The sequence below is a fragment of the Chinchilla lanigera genome, unplaced genomic scaffold (assembly GCF_000276665.1).
Source record: "Chinchilla lanigera isolate Chin_1 unplaced genomic scaffold, ChiLan1.0 scaffold00058, whole genome shotgun sequence".
Taxonomy (NCBI): domain Eukaryota; kingdom Metazoa; phylum Chordata; class Mammalia; order Rodentia; family Chinchillidae; genus Chinchilla; species Chinchilla lanigera.
Window position 1 is genome coordinate 832,274 of NW_004955459.1, and position 18,775 is coordinate 851,048.

Below are 18,775 nucleotides of genomic sequence, written 5' to 3' on the forward strand. Positions count from 1 at the left end.
TGATGCTACTGTGAGCTGGAGCTGTACTTCCTAGGAGATCAGCCTCAGATTTTGAAGGCCACTTCCTACAGAATGCAGCAATTTACTGACTTCTTTTTTCCACGGTTTTCTGAATGCCAGATGATGCTGATTTCTTTCTTCTTGCAAACACAGGGACAATGAGAGCAGGTTGTCCACACCTGCCATTGCCAGACTCCCAGTCACTGAGGACATGGGCCAGCCAATTGCATTTAAGCCTCTTTAAGGAAAACTAACACAGTGGATCACAGAGCCTCAGAGAACTCAGAGATGCTTTCAAAAGGGAAATGGCCAGTTAGTTCTCCAGTGACATGCATTGCTGTGGTTCATTATTAAGATACTTTGGATTAGGATCAGTGGTGGTGAACCTATGACATGTGAGTTTTTCTTTTAAGACAAAAGATGTTAATGTATGAGTTGTATTTTCTAAACTAAAACCTCAGTATTCAGGTTTAATTGCAATGTTGACATTTTGCAATTAATAAATGAGTTTTGGGTTGCAGTTTGGGCACTTGTCTCTAAAAGGTTTGCCATCACTTAGGGCAAGAAAAGGTTTAAGTTTGGGGTTTTTCCCACAGTGTGGTTCATTCAACACATTTGTAAGAGTCTGATATAGAGCCTTTTGGATGTCCTTATCTGCAGCCACTATTGCCTGTATTCCCATGATAATACTCCAGCTTGATGCTGTAATAGGGACTCACATGCTGGGCCTTCAGGCATTCAATGAGTAATCAAAAGTAGGTAGCTAAAAGTTTAGCATCTGTGCAACTGTGGGTCAGATCTCTGCTCTGTTCTGCACAGAGGCATGTTAGTCACTTTGATACGAGGGAAAAATATCCAACCTGCTAGATGTCAGATATGCCAAGTTTGTGTTTCCTAAAATCAAAGAGTGAATTCTAAGAAACAACAGAAGTTAAGAGTAGGAAAAATTTATTGAGAATGATAATTCTGAGAGACAAGAGTAGATCCAGAAGTAGGTTGCCAACAAACCCACTTCTCAAAGGAAGTCTTATAAAGCAAAATCACGAGGTGGGTACAACATGGGTCAAAACTATGATCAACCAATAAGATTACAAGCCACTTAGGAAACATTGATCCAATGAGGAAGCAGGTAATATAGCAAGTGTATATGGAGAGAAAAAAAGACCTTCTTTGGGAAAGAACGGATTAGGAGATCTTGGTCACCCACCAGGGTGACTGATGTCTATCTAGACTTTATTGAGCCAGGTGATATCAATGATAGTATAATTCCAGACTGGGAACTCCTCACTCTTGCATCCCAACCTTTTCTCATCTACTGTTCTGTCTCTCTTGTGTACTCAGACAAAACCAACCAAGCAAACAAGGAAACTAACAGCAAAGTCCTGCTTGCAAGGCTGTGCTTCCCAAGTTCTCCTTTCACCTCTGCACCATGCTTCAGACAGTGGCCTGCATACCCTCCTTACCTGTTCTACAAGCTCTGGAGGTACACTTATGATGCCCTGAGGCATGTAAATCAATACACCTGAGATCAAGTGGACTTGGGATGTGCCAAGAGTCTCAGCTCTTCATAAGTTGAGTGCTGTGCTCACTGCCTCCTCCTACCCAACTTCCAGCAGTCACTGCAGGCCTCACAACCACAACTGGCCATTGTGACCTTACAGATGGGCCACCTCTGCCTGCTGTGATGCTGCCTGCACCACACCTGTACATGCCTCTGTGGGTTGTTTATTTCACCTTGGTCTGCTTTTCTGATATGAGTATTCAATGCTATAAATTTCCCTTGTAGGACTGCTTTCATTGTGTTCCAAAAGTTCCAGTATGTTGTATTAGCATTATCTTTGAATTGTAGAAACTAATTTCTTCTTTAATTATATCTATGATCCATTGGTTGTTCAGGAGGTTATTATTTAACTTTCATGTGCTTATGAAGTTCTTGTGCTTTCCTTTTGCCATTGATTTCCAATTTCATTGCACTGTAGTCCGATAATGTGCACAGATAATTTCAATTCATTTGGATATACTTAAATATGTCCTATGAGCTAGTATGTGGTCTATTTTGGAGGAGTGTGTATTCTTATGTTGTGGGGTGGAACACTCTGTAGACATCTACTAGGCCCGTTTGTTTAAAAATTTGGTGTAGTTCTAATAGTTCATTTCTGATTTTTTGTCTAGTTGATTGGTCTATCTATGACAGTGTAGTATTGAAGTTCTCCACTACAACTGTGTTATTGCTTATTTGATTTTTCATGTCTGTTAATATTTGTTTATATAGTTGAGTGCACTGGTATTTGGTGCTTATATATTTATGATTGTTATTTCCTCTTCTTGAATTGTTTCCTTTAGAAGGATGTAGTGGCCTTCCTTGTCTCTCTTAATCAGTCTTGGCCTCAAATCCACTTTTTTCAACATTCCTGTTTCATCCTTTGACTTTCAGTCTATGACTTTCTTTTTGAATTGTGTTTCATGTTTGTAGCATATTGTTGTATCTTGCTTCTTGACCCATTCTACCAGTCTGTGTCTTTTGACTGGTGATTTGAGACCATGAACTTTGATGGTTATAACTGCAATGTATTGAATTATCCTTGTCATGGTATTTTCCTGTTGTTTTTGTTTTTTGCCACTCTGTTTAATTGCTTGCCTTGCCTGGTTGATTCATTCTGTTGATGTTTGTTGAGTTGTAATCCTTGTTATCTCTTTCTAGAATATTTTTCAGATCATTTTGGAGTGCTGGTATTGTGTTCATGAATTTCCTCAGATATTCTTTGTCATGGAAGTATCTTGTTTTTCCATCAGTTTTGAAAGGTAGTTTTGCAGGGTATATCAGTCTATGATGGAGGTTGTTTTCATTTAGGGCTTGAAATACTCCACTCCAAACTTTCCTTGACTTGAGGGTTTGTGTTGAGAAGTCTGCTGTGATTCTGAAGGGCTTTCTTTATAGGTAACTTGTTTTTTTTCTGTAGCATCTTTTAATATTCTGTTCTTGTGTTGAATTTCTGGAATGTTGGCTATTATAAACCTTGGTATAGGTTTTTGGAATTGGAATTCTATGTGCTTTATTTAACTATATGTCAAATTCTTTATCCCTGCTTGGAAAGTTTTCTGCCATGACTTCTGTGAAGAGTTTTTCATGTCATATGTGATGTCTCTTGCTTTTTCATCCACTCATATCAACTTCTGTTATTTCTTTCATCATTTAGCAACTGTTGAGTTGTTTTTTCATGGTCCCTACATATTTTTCAGAAATCTTTCTTTTCAGTAATGCTAACTACAATCCCATCTTATATAGCTGATAGTCTGTCCTCAAATTGGCTCTTTCTGCTCTCTATACTTTAAATGGAATTTTTAATCTACTGGATACCTGTTTCAGTCTGTTTCATGAATTTCATTTGCTTCCTAGTTTATTTACTTATTTATTTATTTTTATTTTAAAAAGTAAAAAAACTAACAAAACAACAATGAAAACAAAATCAAAACAACATAAAAACAACAAAAATGATACATGACCTCAAAACAAAATGATAGAAATTTACAATGGTTGCTATATTACATACTGTTATCAGTTTCTCAGTCCACTAGACATAAGAATGTAAGATTGATCAAACAATCAAAGATAGTAACAAGGAAAAAAAATAAAACTTTGGAAATAATGCAGAGCTTCACCACACAAGATGGTAGGAGTTCAACAATGATTCTTATACTGCATATTGTTTTCAGATCAGTCATTCCGATTACCAAATTCAAGAGAGCAAAATTGGTCAAGAAAAAAAAATTAAGCATTGAATGCTCCTCTCAATAAACCACAGACATCAGCAATACACCTATTCCAGCTATGCTTATATATACATATAATTTTTTTTCATTAAAAAAACCAAAATAACAAAAACAAGTACATAAACAAAACAGTACAGAGAGCAATAAAAATGATACAGAATTTCAAAACATGGTGATAGGATATCAACAATGGTTGTTATATTACATTATCTCATCCTCAAAATGGTTGCACATGTAACCAGATATAGGCATGCAAAATTGATCAAACAATTATACATCAACAGTTCCTTTCAATAAACAACATACATTAGTAGAACAATTATGCTAGCTATCCTGTGTATATATATACATACATTTTTTTCCCTTTTCCTTATTTCTTTTTCCTCTCCCATCCTTCATCCCAGCTGCTCCTTCCTATTTCAGCAAGTTCCCTTCCATTTCATAATACCTATTGTACTTTTCAGATTTTATTCACTCTTTCAGCTTCTTATAGTGGGGAGGAAATATGATGTTTACACATGTGAATCTGGTTTATTTCACTAATGAGTATGGTCTCTAGTTGCATCCATTTACCTATAAAAGCCTCTAATTTATCTTTCTTTATAACTGAGTAATACTCCATTGTATAAAAATACCACATCTTTTTTATCCATTCCTCAGTTGATGGACATTTGGGTTGTTTCCAAGATTTAGCTATTACAAATTGTGCTGCTATAAACATGGGTGCACATATATCACTGGGGTATGTTTTCAGTCCTTCTGGGAAAATACTCAGGAGGGGAATAGCTGAGTTGAATGGGACCTCTAATCCTAGTTTACTGAGGAATCTCCAGACTGATTTCCACCGTGGTTGCACCAGTCTACACTCCCACCAAGAGCGGAGGAGAGTTCCTTTTTCCCCACTGCCCCTCTGGCATTTGTTATGGGTTGATTTCTTGATGATAGCCATTCTTTCTGGGTTGAGATGGAATCTCAGTGTGGTTTTAATTTGCATTCCTCAAATGATTAATGATGTTCAAATTTTTTTAATGTATTTATTCACCATTAGTATTTCTTTATCTGAGAAGTGTGTATTCAACTCAGATGCCCATTTTTGTATTGAGTCTTTGAATTTGGGGGGCCTGACTTTTTAAAATTCTCTGTATGTTCTAGATAGAAGTCCTTTGTCTGGGGACAGTTGGTTAAAATATTTTCTCAGTTCGTGGGTTTTCTTTTCTCCCTGATGGTGGTTTCTTTTGATGTGCAAAAACTTTTCAATAAGATGAGATCCCCAGTTTTTTATTTTTTGAAGTATTTTCCATGCAGTTTGGGTTTTGTTCATGAAATCTCTACCTACCCCTATGTCTTCAAGATTTCCACCTACTTTCTCTTCCATTGGATATAGTGTTTCTGTTTTAATATTTAGATCTTTAAACCATTTTGACTTTATTTTGGTGCATGGTGATAGGCTTGGGTCTCATTTTAGTCTTCAGCTTGTGGAAAGCCAGCTTTCCCAGAACCATTTGTTAAAGAGGCTATCTTTCTTCAAGTGAACATGTTTGGCCCCTTTGTCAAAGATAAGGTGGCTGAGTGTCTTTATGGTTGTGTCTGCATCTTCTAGTCTTGTTTTTTTTTTTTTTGAAATTAAGGTATACTGAAATGAATACCACACTGGAGTTTAATTGTAGAAATGTCATACACCAGGACAGTATATCCATTGGCAAAGTCTTTTAACAGTATTATAGCAGACATCTTCATAAAGGCCATACAAATGATACAATTGAAGTATTAAAAGGTACAGATGACTCAACAGTAAAATTTAAAACTGTATCCTATTATCACATTTAACCCAAATGAACCTGAATCTTTCTATGATATACCAGTCAGAAAACTAGGTCAGAATAAATTGTCAAAATCAGCCTGTTCATTTACAAGTCAATTAAGAATACTGCCTGCCAAGTCAGACAGCAGAGGGCCCCTCTTCTATAATATATATTCTGTCCCGGATATTAACTTCACATTCAAAAAATTTGTAAGGGTGAAATTGAAAATGATCATTGTCTCTACCAAATAAGTGTAATCTATACTGACCTGGAAATAAATTCAGGTCCAAATTCTTAGTGTGAAGCAAACAGAAAAATTCAGAAGCAGTAAATTTTTCTAATTTGAGTAAATGATATCTAGCTATGATAGGTAATAAATTACATTGAAAACTAGTAAATTACTGAAAAGACAAATGCATTCATTCATTTTCCCTAACATTAGAGAAGAGACAAGGGCATGTTTAAGTCACTGAAATGGTCAAGAGTCAATATTTTATTGGTTAATGTTAATTCTTCAAAGTATTATGAGTTTTGTATGGTAACCATTTAAATTCTACATGATGCTAAACATCAAGCATCTGTTATCTGAAGAGACTCAAATATTTTAGTACATAATATATTTAGACTATAATTCCTTGGTTGTCAAAAATAGTGATTACTGGTGCAAAATAATTAAATTTAAATATTGTGTCAAGTCATCTCAGCAAGATGGGAATACTGAGGATCTACCAATTATCTTACAGTATTTCTACCAATTATCTAACAGTATCTACTGTTATCTTATAGTAGTATAGGCATTGAAAGTCAGAAGTTATATACTTATGCCAGTACTACTTTTGGATAGCTATAGTACAGTATATATTTAAGGATGGCTTTGTTTAGAACATTGGAAAAATGCTCATGGAATAAACACAAATCTCAGCATCGTAGGTCAATAAAACACAACTGTATCTGGTGGACGTGGTAGAGAAAATGACAACTTTAACAAAGGAGTGTTCCAAAGGCATTTCCTTTAGAGGTTGCTGTTTTTCTACATTGCAGAAAGACTAAGTAATGTGGTGTGGCTATCTTAAACAAATTTGCATTTAGGCATAGTCATGGCATATGTTCCCAAACTACTATTCTTTCTGTCCACCATGCTGGCTCCAATATTCTATGATCCACTGTAATCTTTTGGTCTTCCTTCATTTGTAGTGTGGCAGCCTGTGCTGCTATCCATTGAGTAGGTAGACCATCAGTTCATAGGTGACCATCGTAATGGCTGTGTTTGGAATCTGTCTCACTAAATGAGTTGCTAAACCACAGTAGAGTGACCCATAACCTTCTTCTTGAACCACCAAAGACAGTGTCTGAAAAAATGATCTATATTTTGTTGCTTCTTCATGTAATCTTGTCTTACAACTTCATGTGGATACATTGTAGCTGTGGCACAATTTTTTGAGGTGGCAGCAGCAAGCGTTATTCCCACAAAGTCTGATACTTCTTTCACAAACTCTTCCCCACTTTCCATTATGGACGCAGTAATTTTTGCTTTATACTTTCATAAATAACAAAATGAATAACAGTCTCTGATATGCCAGAATAGGAAGTAGACATGCCCCTGTAAAATTCTAAGTCCATCTGTCTTGTACACTTTATGGACACATTCAAAAGCACCCATTTGCTTTTCCCCATGGTTCCTTGCATCAAGCTGTAACCGAGTCTTTATAAGCCAAATGGGGTTGGTTGCAGTGATTGCAGTGAAACCTGCCATTGCAGCTGAAATCATGTGAACCTGGGTAGAATCAGGATCAAATACACCATTCAATTTTTCCTTGCACTTGGAGTAAGCAGCAAAGTATAGTACTCTAGAAGGGGCCACCCCCAATATATTGGGACCTAAACCTCTGAATAAGGAAGGAGGCCTTTCTTTTTCCAAGATTACCTTTAGGTAATGAAGGGGTCTGGGAGACACAACTCAGTTGATACTGGCTCCAGCCATGGTGTTCAGTTGAACTTCAGATATATAAAGTGTCACAGAAGACAATTGTAGCCGTATTTTCACAACTTCCCACTGGAAGTTCACATGTCCACTGACATGTGAAAATAGCACCCCCTGTCCCTTTGGCTCATTCTTTCAACAGCATGTCCTCCAGGTGATGAGGCAGGGCATAGATTAGGCAGACTCTACAGCAGGCGGCTTCAGTCCTGGAAGGAGATGTACTAATGCCCCAGGAATGGCAAGGGGACAGCGGAGACTCAGCTGCAGACCACAACCAGCTAGCCCTCCCTGCATGTGCTGCTGCCACTGCCACCGCTGCCTACTTGCCCTCAGTGTTGCATCTTCTGGTGTGTTCCATTGATCTTCAGGTCTGTTTTCTAGCCAATACGATGCTGATTTTATCACAGTAGATTTGTAGTACAGTTTCAAATCAGGGACTGTGTTACCTTCTGCCTTGTCTTTGTTACCCAGGATTGCTTTTGCTATTCTGGGTCTCTTCTGGTTCCAGATAAATTTTAGGAAAGTTTTCTTTAGGTCTGTGAGGTATCCCAATGGTATTTTAATCAGAATTGCATTGAATCTGTATAACAATTTTGGGAGTATGGCCATTTTCACAATGTTGGTTCTTCCTATCCATGAGCAAGGAATATCTTTCCATTCTTTGAAATCCTCTTCAATCTTTTTTTTCAGAGTAGTGTATTTTTCACTATATAGATCTTTCGCTTCTTCTGTTAGATTAAATCCTAAGTATTTCAGTTTTTTGAATGCCATTGTAAAAAGGTGTGGTTTCCCTTATTTCTCTCTCAGTATGTATGTTGTTTGTATATGGGAATGCTATTGATTTTTCAGTATTGACTTTGTATCCAGCTATGCTACTGAATTTGTTAATTAATTCTAGGTGTCATTTGGTGGAGTTTTGGGGGTCTTCTTTGTAGAGTATCATGTCATCTGCAAATAAAGACAATTTCTCTTCTTCCTTTCCTATCTTTATTTCTTTTCTTTCTCTCTCTTGTCCAACTGCTCTGGCTAGTGTCTCTAGAACTATGTGGAATAGGAGTGGTGACAGTAGACACCCTTGTGTTGTTCCTGATTTTAAAGTGAAACCTTTCCATTTTTGTCCATTTAGTATGATGTTGGCTGTTGGTTTGCCATAGATGTCTTTTACCAGGTTTAGGTAAAGTCCACCTATATCAATTTTCTGTAGTTTTTTTATTATGAATAAGTGTTGAACATTATTAAAAGCTTTTTGTGTTTCTATTGAGATGATCATGTGATTCTTATCTTTGGTTCTGTTGATATAATGCATTATGTTGATTAATTTGCATATATTAAACCATCCCTGCATTTCTGGGATGAATCCCAGTTGGTCAAGGTGTATTATCTTATTGATGATTTGCTGCATTCTATTAGCTAGTATTTTACTGAGAATTTTTGCATCTACGTTCATTAGGGGATTGATCTATAGTTGTTTTTTGGTTGGGTCTTTCTCTGATTTTGGTATCAGGGTAATACTTGCTTCCAGGAATGAGTGAGGATGAATTCTTTCCTTTTCTATTTCTTTAGAGAGTTTGAGAAGAATTGGTATTAAATGCTCTCTAAATTTCTTGTAGAATTCAGCTGTGAATTCATCAGGACCTGGGCTTTTTTTGTTGGTAATTTTTTAAATTACATTTTCATATTCATTGGCAGATATTGGGTTATTGAAGATTTTTATATCTTCTTGATTCAGCTTTGGTAATTCATATGTACCTAGGAATCTCCCTATTTCTTCTGAGTTTTCCATCCAATGAGAGTAAAGGTTGAAGTAGGTATTGATGATCTTCTGAATTTCAACAGGATCTGTACTGATATCACTCCTTTCATTCCTCATTGCATGGATTTGAGTTTTTTCTCTCATTTTTTTGATAAGATTGGCTAGGGATTTATCAATTTTATTTATTTTCTCAAAGAACCAACGTTTTGATTCATTAATTCTTTGTATTGATTTCTTAGTTTCAATTGTGTTAATTTCTGCTCTGATCTTTATAATTTCCTCCCTTCTTTGGGCTTTAGGATTAACTTGCTCTTTTTTTTCTAGAAGTTCGAGGTATAACATAAGGTTGTTTACTTTTTCTGTTTTCCTGATGTGGGAATCTATTGCTGTAAATTTCCCTCTGAGGACAGCTTTTTTATGTCCCAGAGGTTCTGATAGTTTGTATCTGCATTTTCATTTGATTGTAAATAGTTAGTTCATTAGATTGTAATGAACTATTGATTATATGTTCATTGACTGTAATGAACTAATGATTGTTAGTTCATTACATTGTAAACAGTTTAACTTCTACTTTAATTTCTTCTGTGACCCATTGGTTGTTCAAGAGGATGTTATTTAATTTCCATGTGTTTCTGGAGCTTTTACAATTTCTTTTATCATTTATTTCCAGTTTTATTGCACTATGGTCCAATAATATGCATAGGATAATTTCAATTCCTTTGTATTTACTTAATCATGTTCTATGTGGTAGCATGTGGTCTATTTTAGAGAATATCCCATGCACAACTGAGAAGAATATGTATTCTAATATTTTTGGGTAGAATACTCTGTAAAGGTCTACTAAACCAATTCTTCACACTTTTGGCTTAGTTCTGTTATTTCTTTGCTGATTTGTTGTCTAGTTGATCTATCTCTTTGTGACAATGGGATGTTAAAATCCCCTGATACAATTGTGTTATTACTTACTTGATTTTTCACGTATGTTAAAATTTGTCTTATATCTCAGGGTGTCCTACATTTGGTGCATATATATTTATGATTGTTATCTCTTCCTCTTACAGTTTCCCCTTAACAAGAATACAGTGACCTTTTTTTTTTATCTCTTTTGATCATTATTGGTTTGAATTTCACCTTTTCTGCAAACAGAATAGCTACTCCTCTTTTATTCTGGGCTCCTGTCTCATGGAGTATTATTTTCCATCCTTTGACTTTCAGTGTATGGATTTCCTTTAGAGTTCCACGAGTTGCTTGTAAACAGCATGTTGTTGGATTTTGTTTCTTGATCCACTTTGCCAGTCTGTTTCTTTTGATTGGTGAATTGAGGCCATTTCCATTATATGGTTATTACTGATATATATTGACTTATCCTTGCGATGTTATTTTCCCACTGTTGGTTCTGTTCATTCCCCCTCTGTTTAATTGCTTACCTTGCTTGGTGGTTCTTTTCTGTTGTTCATCTTGAGATTGTGGTCATTTTTATCTCTTTGTAGAATATCTTTCAATACTCTTTGTAGGATTGGTTTGGTACTCATGAATTTCTTCACTTGATCTTTGTCAGGGAAGTATTTTATTTCTCCATCAATCTTGAAAGATAGTTTTGCAAGGTACAGCAATCTAAGTTGGAAGTTGTTTTCGTTCAGGACCAGAAATACTTCACTCCAAGCTCTTCTTGACTTGATGGTCTGCGTTGAGAAGTATGCCATGATTCTGATGGGCTTTCCTCCATAGGTGATCTCTTTCTTTTCTCTAACAGCTTTTACTGTCCTGTTGTTTTGCTAAATATCTGGGATCTTGATTAATCTGTGTGTGGGTGTATATTCATTTTGGCTATGGCTAATTGTGATTTTATATGCCTCATTTATGCTTATATAAGGTTCTTGTCCCATCTTTGGGAAATTTTCTGCTATTACTGCTGCAAGTGGTCTTTTTATGTCATTCATGTTGCCTCCTCCTCTTCAGTTGACTCCCATCAGGCTTATATTGTTTTGCTCTGCCTCATCTTGCAATTGTTGAATTGTTATTTGCTGTTCCTTTGTTATTTTTAAGAGATCTGTTCTTTCATGATCACTAGCTGCAATGCTGTCTTCAATATCTGAGAGTCTATCTTCCATTTCATTTAAGAGGTTCTTCCAGCTTTTAATGAAATTTTTAATTACATATATGTCTTTTTGAATCTATTTCATGTGTCCTAATTCTTTCCTATACTGTTCTTTCAGGGTTTCTATCATGTTTCTGTATTCCTCTATTTTTTGTCTATGTCTTCTCTTGATATGGTGAGCAATTCTGTCATTATGGCTGTCATTTCTTTTACCTGAGTAGTTATATCTGATCTGATTTCCTTTATAGCCTGATGTAGTTGGTTCTTTACTTCAGTTGCTATCATTTCAGAGATTTCAAGTGTGTGACTTCCATGTTCTTCCATGTTGATGTTTCCTAGATTTGTTCGAGTAGGGTGAGGGCTGAGATTGCATTTTGATTCTTCTTTTTGTCATTTTCAAATCTTTGGAGGTTTCCAGGGATTTAGGGTCACTCTTGAGATGTAGCATGGGGTGGAGCCAGAGGACCCATGTATCCATACAGCTCACTGAATCCTGCCGAGATCAAGGCCCCTCCTGTGGTGGTGGTGGGGGAAGGGTCAGAAGGTCCAGGCCCGAGGCAGCCCACCAAGGCCCCCCAAGCCCAAGCTCTACCCTCACAGTGGTGGCGGTGGGTAGGGCTGGAGCTGTTTCCTAGTTTAGGATTCATAGTTTCCATCATTTTCCTAAGCTCCTCTAGTTTTTAATTTTGTATCTACTTTGGATATTTTTTTCTTATTCTCAAAGCATATTTTTTCTTATTCTCACCATCTCTGTAGTTATCTGATAATTTATTTCTGTTTTGATTTTTTTCTAGTGCCTTGTTCATCTGCTTTAATACTTTTTCTATTACCACTCCAGATAGTTCAGGTGAGTGGGTTCAGATTGTTCCACCTCACTGACCCCTAGATTTGCCTTTGGTGTGTTGGAAGTCTGTGGTTACATCTTGTTTATTGTCTTCTAAATTTTTCATTGTTTTTAATTTAATTTCTGGGTTGATATCTGTAAATTGCTCATGGCAAGTAGCTTTATTGCTTGTATTTAGAATCAGTCAGAAATGATTACTTCTCAGAAGTATCTTCAGCTGTATTTTGGATTTTCAGTCTTTTGCAAGATCTTACCTCTTCAAATTATTGGGGATGAGAATTTTCTACCTCCTTAGCCCAATTCTTAGTTTTTTAGCACTTGTCTGTACCTGTAGTATTTTTTATCACCCTTAGGCTATCTCAGTCTTTGTATAACAGGAAGAACAATTGATTAGAACAATTATGACACATTGGCTAAAGTTTTGGTTCAATAACAGCATCAAGCACAGCCTAGGAAATGACAGTGGTGACTATTAATTTGACTCCTTTAACCATATAAACTAGATTTGCAGTTATACAATAAAATAAAATAAAATAAAATAAAATATGTATATGTAATAAAATCTAAAACCAAATGTAAAATTGTATGCAGTAAATAAACCCTCAATATGGTGATTTTACACTCAGGGAGAAAGTTTTAAAAGGATTAGGATGAAAAATAGAGGAAGAGAAAGAGGTTAGAAGCTAGGCTAGCATACAAAGGAAGATCTTGCAAACTTAGGGAAACTGGTGAAAAAGACAGGAGGGAAAGAGAGAGGAAAGAAACAAAAACAAGAACAAAACAGAACAACAAAAACAATAACAAAAACTAGAAGTCATGTTTACACTCATATAAAAACAAGAATAAACAATCAAGAAAAAGCAAAACAAAAAAAAATCAGAAAAGAGAGAGACAGAAAAGGAAAAAAATAAGAAAGAATAAAACGTCCACTTCAAGGCATGCCTCTGCTGTCACTGGTAGACAACATGGGCAGACAGAGTCTTGATCCAAGTTGATTAATCCCAGCAAGCCAACAGTAGTTTTATGGTTGGGGTAGTGGATAATTCCAGCAGGTCTGCATTTTTAGTTTCTCTGAAGTTAAGGCTGGTTTCTGGTTGTGAGGTATGAACCATATTTGTTCAGCCTGCAGCAGTGTGTGAACCTCTTGCTGATTTGAATTTGGCTCCCTGACCTCCTGTCAACTTGAATTTGCTAGGCTGATCCTGTCACTGGAGCTAGTAGACAGAGCCACCCCATAGCTTTTTTGAGTTCTGAGCTCAGTTTGCCCCTCTCCAAGATAGCTACTGACCTATTGCCCTCTTGTTGGGGATGTCTGAACCCCAATAACTCACAAGCCACTGCAGTCTCTACATCCACTGCTCCATTCCACCGGTGTGTCTCTCTTTGGAGGCCTCTAGGGTTTCCAGTAGTTATTATGTGTCTGCTGGTTTGAGCTGCCCTTCCTACGCAGTAAGTCTGAGCTTGGAAAGAAAGCACCACCTGTCACCTCCTTCTTCTTCATTGGAGTCTCTCTCTTCATTCTCCCCATGGGCTTCAATTCTCACTTCAGATTCTTTCTGGGTCCCAGGGACCCACTTCCCTCATTCTCCTTTTGTTCCTATGTTCCAGTGTTTGGATACCAAATCTGAGAGAGTCTCTTTCTCTGCTGCTCACCACTCTTCCATGTTCCTGGAAATTGAGAATTACTGTTTTAGAGGACAAGATCAAAGACTGGAAAGAGAAACTTCTCTCGGTTCAGAGAAAAATTGTATTTGCACTGACTTCCCTGGTCCCCCTGAAGGCTTCCAAGAAGTTTCAGGCCTCGAGCATCCACCATTTGTAAGGATGAACCTCAAATTAGGTGTCTGTCAGCTTAATAGGAAAAGTGAAAAGGTTGTGGAACAAATCATCAAATGATCAATTTGCAATTGGCTAGGAGAGCAGAAACTACTTTGTAGCAATCAATATGCCAATACAGAATGGGAATCCTGAAAGAATCACTGACTTTCCTTTCTGGATCAATACCTGCTCCTTTGCAGTAGGGAGGCAGTGTTGTGTTCCAAGGACTAGCTGAGTACCACTGATTCTGTTTGGCAAATATATTTTGAGCCCCTCCCATATGCCTGATACTGTGCTAAGTGTGCAGGTCAGAGATACAGGGGATTGCTGTAGTTTAAACCTGGAAGTCCCCTAAAGACCCAAAATGAAGACTTGATTCTGAGCCAGTGGCTTATTGAGAAGTGCTAGAAGCTTTAGGAGGTAAATCCCAGTAGAAGACAGTTAGATCACTGAGGGTGTGGCCTGAAAAGTGTCACTGGGATACTGGTCTCTTCTTTTGTTTCCCAGCTGCCATGAGTGAGCAGCTTTCTGTGCCACTTGCTCCTGCCAGGATGTACTGTGCTTTCAGCACTCCAGAGCAACAGAGTCAAATGAAACCTCTTTCCTCCAAGTTATCTCAGGTATTTTGTCTGAAAAACAGAAAGATGACCAGAAAGGCCTGGACTGTCTTACTATTGGAACAGACCAGCACATATATTCCATGTGGCACATATGATAAGAATCACTGCTTCTATTAGTGCTCACTGGGTGCCAGGCACCTACATCTGGCCATGATTTCACCTGTACTTGTATAGGCCCAGCAAAGTGATGTCTTTGTTGTAAATTTACAGGTGAAAAACTGAGTTTCAGAAAGGAAAATTGGGTGCCTATTAAGACTTACATTTCTGGCAGCACAAGAGATAAAAGAATCACTATCCACAAGGAGTTTGTGGTTTATTTAAAGACACAAAACTAGGATACAAGAGTCAAATACTTCAAACCCTTAACTTCACCTGCACTGGAGAGGCCAGCCTCTGGGTTCGCCCTAGCATGGTGTGAAGTTGAATCACTGGATAGGGAGAGAACAGGTCAGTTAAACACTCAGCCTGTGGAGGCAGTGGGGATTGTGATACATACAGAGCAGATGCTGCTACGTAGCATTCAGGAGGAGAGTTATCACTCAAAGTCACCGGATTAATTTACTCCCCTGTAAAGAGATGTGTACAGCTGCCATCTAAATTGAAATGTCCAACTGAGATATTGGCAGAAACAATTGCAGCTGATTAGTTTTCTCGAGATAAAATTAGCAGGGTTCCTATTAGGCACTATGAACGCATCAGTTAGTATAGTCCTGTGGAGGAGAATAGCGTATTATTTTGGAAGGAGACAAAAACAACCTAAAATATGCACACAGCACTTAATACAGGTCAGGCACTGTCCCAAGTCTCCACAAATATGAGCTCATTCAATCTTCACAGCAACTCCAGGGGAGATGCAGAGTACTATTTATTCCCATTTTTTAGATTAAAAAAAAATCTTGGGAAGTTAAAGGACTTCTCTGAGGTCATACAGATTTCAAATGTGCCTGAGGGCATAGGGAACTTGCTGAGCTGGAGAATGTTTGGAATAGAAGTTTTTCAAATGTGGTCCCTGAAGCATCCTTACCACTGCTAGGGATATCCTGGCTCTTGGTGTCTTACTGAGACAGCTGAGGAACACCCAAAATGGTGGTCTTTCAAACCCTGGACCATTCAGATGCTGGGAAGGGGCCCTACCCATATGTTTTGTGCTTTTGCAACAGAACTAAATAAGAATATGGGATGCCAGGACTTATACTTATCTTTGGAGTTATAAAAACAACAGCTGCAAACATATTCTACTATCATGGCTGCAAGCAAAGATCATCTGAAAACCTGCCTCACCACAGCAGTCAGAGCTGAACAACTAGCTGTCCACAGCTGAGCTCAGACAATAAACAGTAGCACCAAGCACTCTGCAATCCTGCAGTGCATAGAGGATCTAGATAGGAACTTTTAGGGAGGACATTTCCTGTATTAGCTACCATATTTTCCTTTATTCAGGAAGCCACTGGTCTGACTTTTTCTTTGTTGTAGCAACTCCCTTCTTGATCTGGCACAGTGGTGGTGAACCTATGGCATCTGTGTTATTGTGTTTTTCTTTAAGACAAAAGATGTTAGTGTGAAGTTGTTTTTTTCTAAACTAATACATCAGTATTCAGGTTTAATTGCAGTGTTGGCACTTTGTGGTAAATAAGTGGGTTTTGGGTTGCAGGTTAGCACTCCGTTTCTAAAAGGTTCACCATCACTGCTCTAGCAGAAGTACCAATAAAAGCCTTGCCAGTGCTTGATTCTTGTAGGTGTGGCCTTTTTTTTATAATCCTGCCTATCTCCTCCAACTATACTTTGAATCACTTCATTTCCTAAAATAAATGCAATGTGAATAGCTGTGTTATGCTGTATTTTTAGAAAACTAAAACAAGTGAAAGAGCTGTTATGTTCAGAAATTTTTTTGTTTTCAGACAAAATGTAGTAAACTACAAGCCAAAGCCCTTTCATTCTCTCTCATGTATCCTTATGCATTTAACTGCCTTTTTCAGATGACAGACAAAGCTAACACAATCCTTTGTCTTTTCTTGAGTAACACCAAATCAGGGGAAATCACGAGCACAATCCCTCACTACCACAAATTATGCAGCTGAGTTTCCCACATTTGTGGAAATTGCAGGGGTCAACATATCCAGAGTGCAATGGGTAGGCCTTGCCCTGGGAAAACTACCTTCATGGTCATGGTATCTCCCTCGCCAGGTAAGTATTTTTTTGATTTGTTTTTGAGACGGGGTCTTGTTCTTTAGTGCAAGCTGGCCTTGAGCTCCTGGGAATCCTCTTGCCTCAGACTCCAGAGTGCTGGGATGACAGGTGTACAATACCATGCTCAGCTACTGGATGTGGTCTTGTTCTTTGTTCATTTCTGGATCATGGCTTTGTTAGCATTACCAGTCCTCCAGATTGTGTTACAGGCTGAAATATGAGAACCATTGGCTCAGAGTATATAGGGACTAGAAATAAGGTAACAAGGAGGGAAGCTTTGTCATCTTCACAGATGCTGCCAGGAACAAACCATGTTTGGCTGGAAAGGGGATGGAACATGTGTAGAGAAACAGCACTCTCTGCTGTTATGATACTCAGGGACCAACTATCTGAACACTGGGCCTTTGCCCCATGTTTCCCGTCTATCACTGTTCTCTGGTGTGCTCTAAGCAGCAACTTGGCTGCTTATGTCCTCCCACACACATCCTTACTCCTTGACTGGAAGTACTGCCCAGGTTTCGTTTCCTGGAAGTACTGTCCTGCTTGTCTACTGCTGTTCATTGTCCCAACTGTTGACCGTGGACCTCCCAGCCTCCAGGACCATGAGACGAAGGAAGTTTTTTTCCCTATAAACTACTCATTCTCTTTATTTTGTTATAGAAACAGAAAATGGACTAAGATACCTTCCTTTTTTGGTCATGGGTGGCTTGAACCCTTGGTCCAAAACTTTCTTTAAGAATTATATTATTAAATGACACCACTTCTACTTGACTCCCTTCTGGAAGTTTCTTCTTGCTTCCTTCCTAGGATGACTACTTTCCTGCCTTCTGACCCCACCCCGTGACCTCTGAGACTGACCAAATGGTCATAATGAATCCAGGAGGAAGTGTGTGTGTGTTTTTGGGGGTGGTCCTGTTTCAACTATCTCATCCTCATATCAAACACAAGGGTGCAATGAGATTTTTACCTTAATCTTCCCTAAAGAAGTTGTGTTATGAGTTCCTGAGTTGTATGTGAGGGCTAGGGGGTACACGATTGTCTAACAGAGGGATTGTCCTGAGAAGCAGAAAGATTTGGACTCCCATCTGTTAGATCCATTGAGTTGTGAAGTGCATTCTACAAGAGTTAGTCCTGATGTCTCAGGAATGGTCCAGTGAAATGGGACTTTACCTAGGCTGCTGGGTGGATTTCTGCACTGCAGGTAGGATCCCTGTTTTTGGCTATGGCCTGCTCTGCCCAGGAAAGGCTGAGGCGAATGTGTTAAAACCCATAGTGTCTCATAACACAGACCCCACACTTCTTCAGGTCAAATGACCCCACGAGCTTTCTTTATTGCTACCTTTTTACTAGGACATAACTAAATAATCTTATCAGTTTTGCTGCATTTTCCAGTAGTTATCAAGCTACTGTGTTTTCTAATTTTGACTGATTTTATGGAAATTCTCTGGGTACCTTAATAATTGTAAAGATAAAGTACTTATTTCCTTAAACTGCTTTAATAGAAAAATGCTAATATAAACTCTGACCATTGACTTTTAAAACTGTTTACATAGATTGCAATACAATTAAAAATTGGGACTTGTAGGTGCTATATTTTTGAATTCTTGCATGTTTGAAGATATTTCACACATCTTTCTCACTACCAGCTTCATGATAACTAGCATACCCATAACCTTGAACATTTGCCATTTCTTTGTTGTGGTAACATTAAAAATCCTGTCTTCTAGTTATTTTAAAATGCACAGTTATTTATTGTTAACTGTGGTTACTCCACTGTACAGTGGAACACCAGCACTTATTAATCTTTTTTTTTATTTTAAAGAATAAAAGAAGGATAACATAAGAATAGGGGGGACTTAGCAAATTACAGACAAAATGGTAGGAAATTATCAATGGTTATC

The 18,775-nt window shown here is 37.8% G+C and overlaps 1 pseudogene; it reads right to left on the reverse strand.

The window, feature by feature from the left end:
• Positions 1-6,784: 6,784 nt before the first annotated feature.
• LOC102005116 overlaps positions 6,785-18,775 on the reverse strand; it is a 54,866-nt pseudogene continuing 42,875 nt past the window's right edge.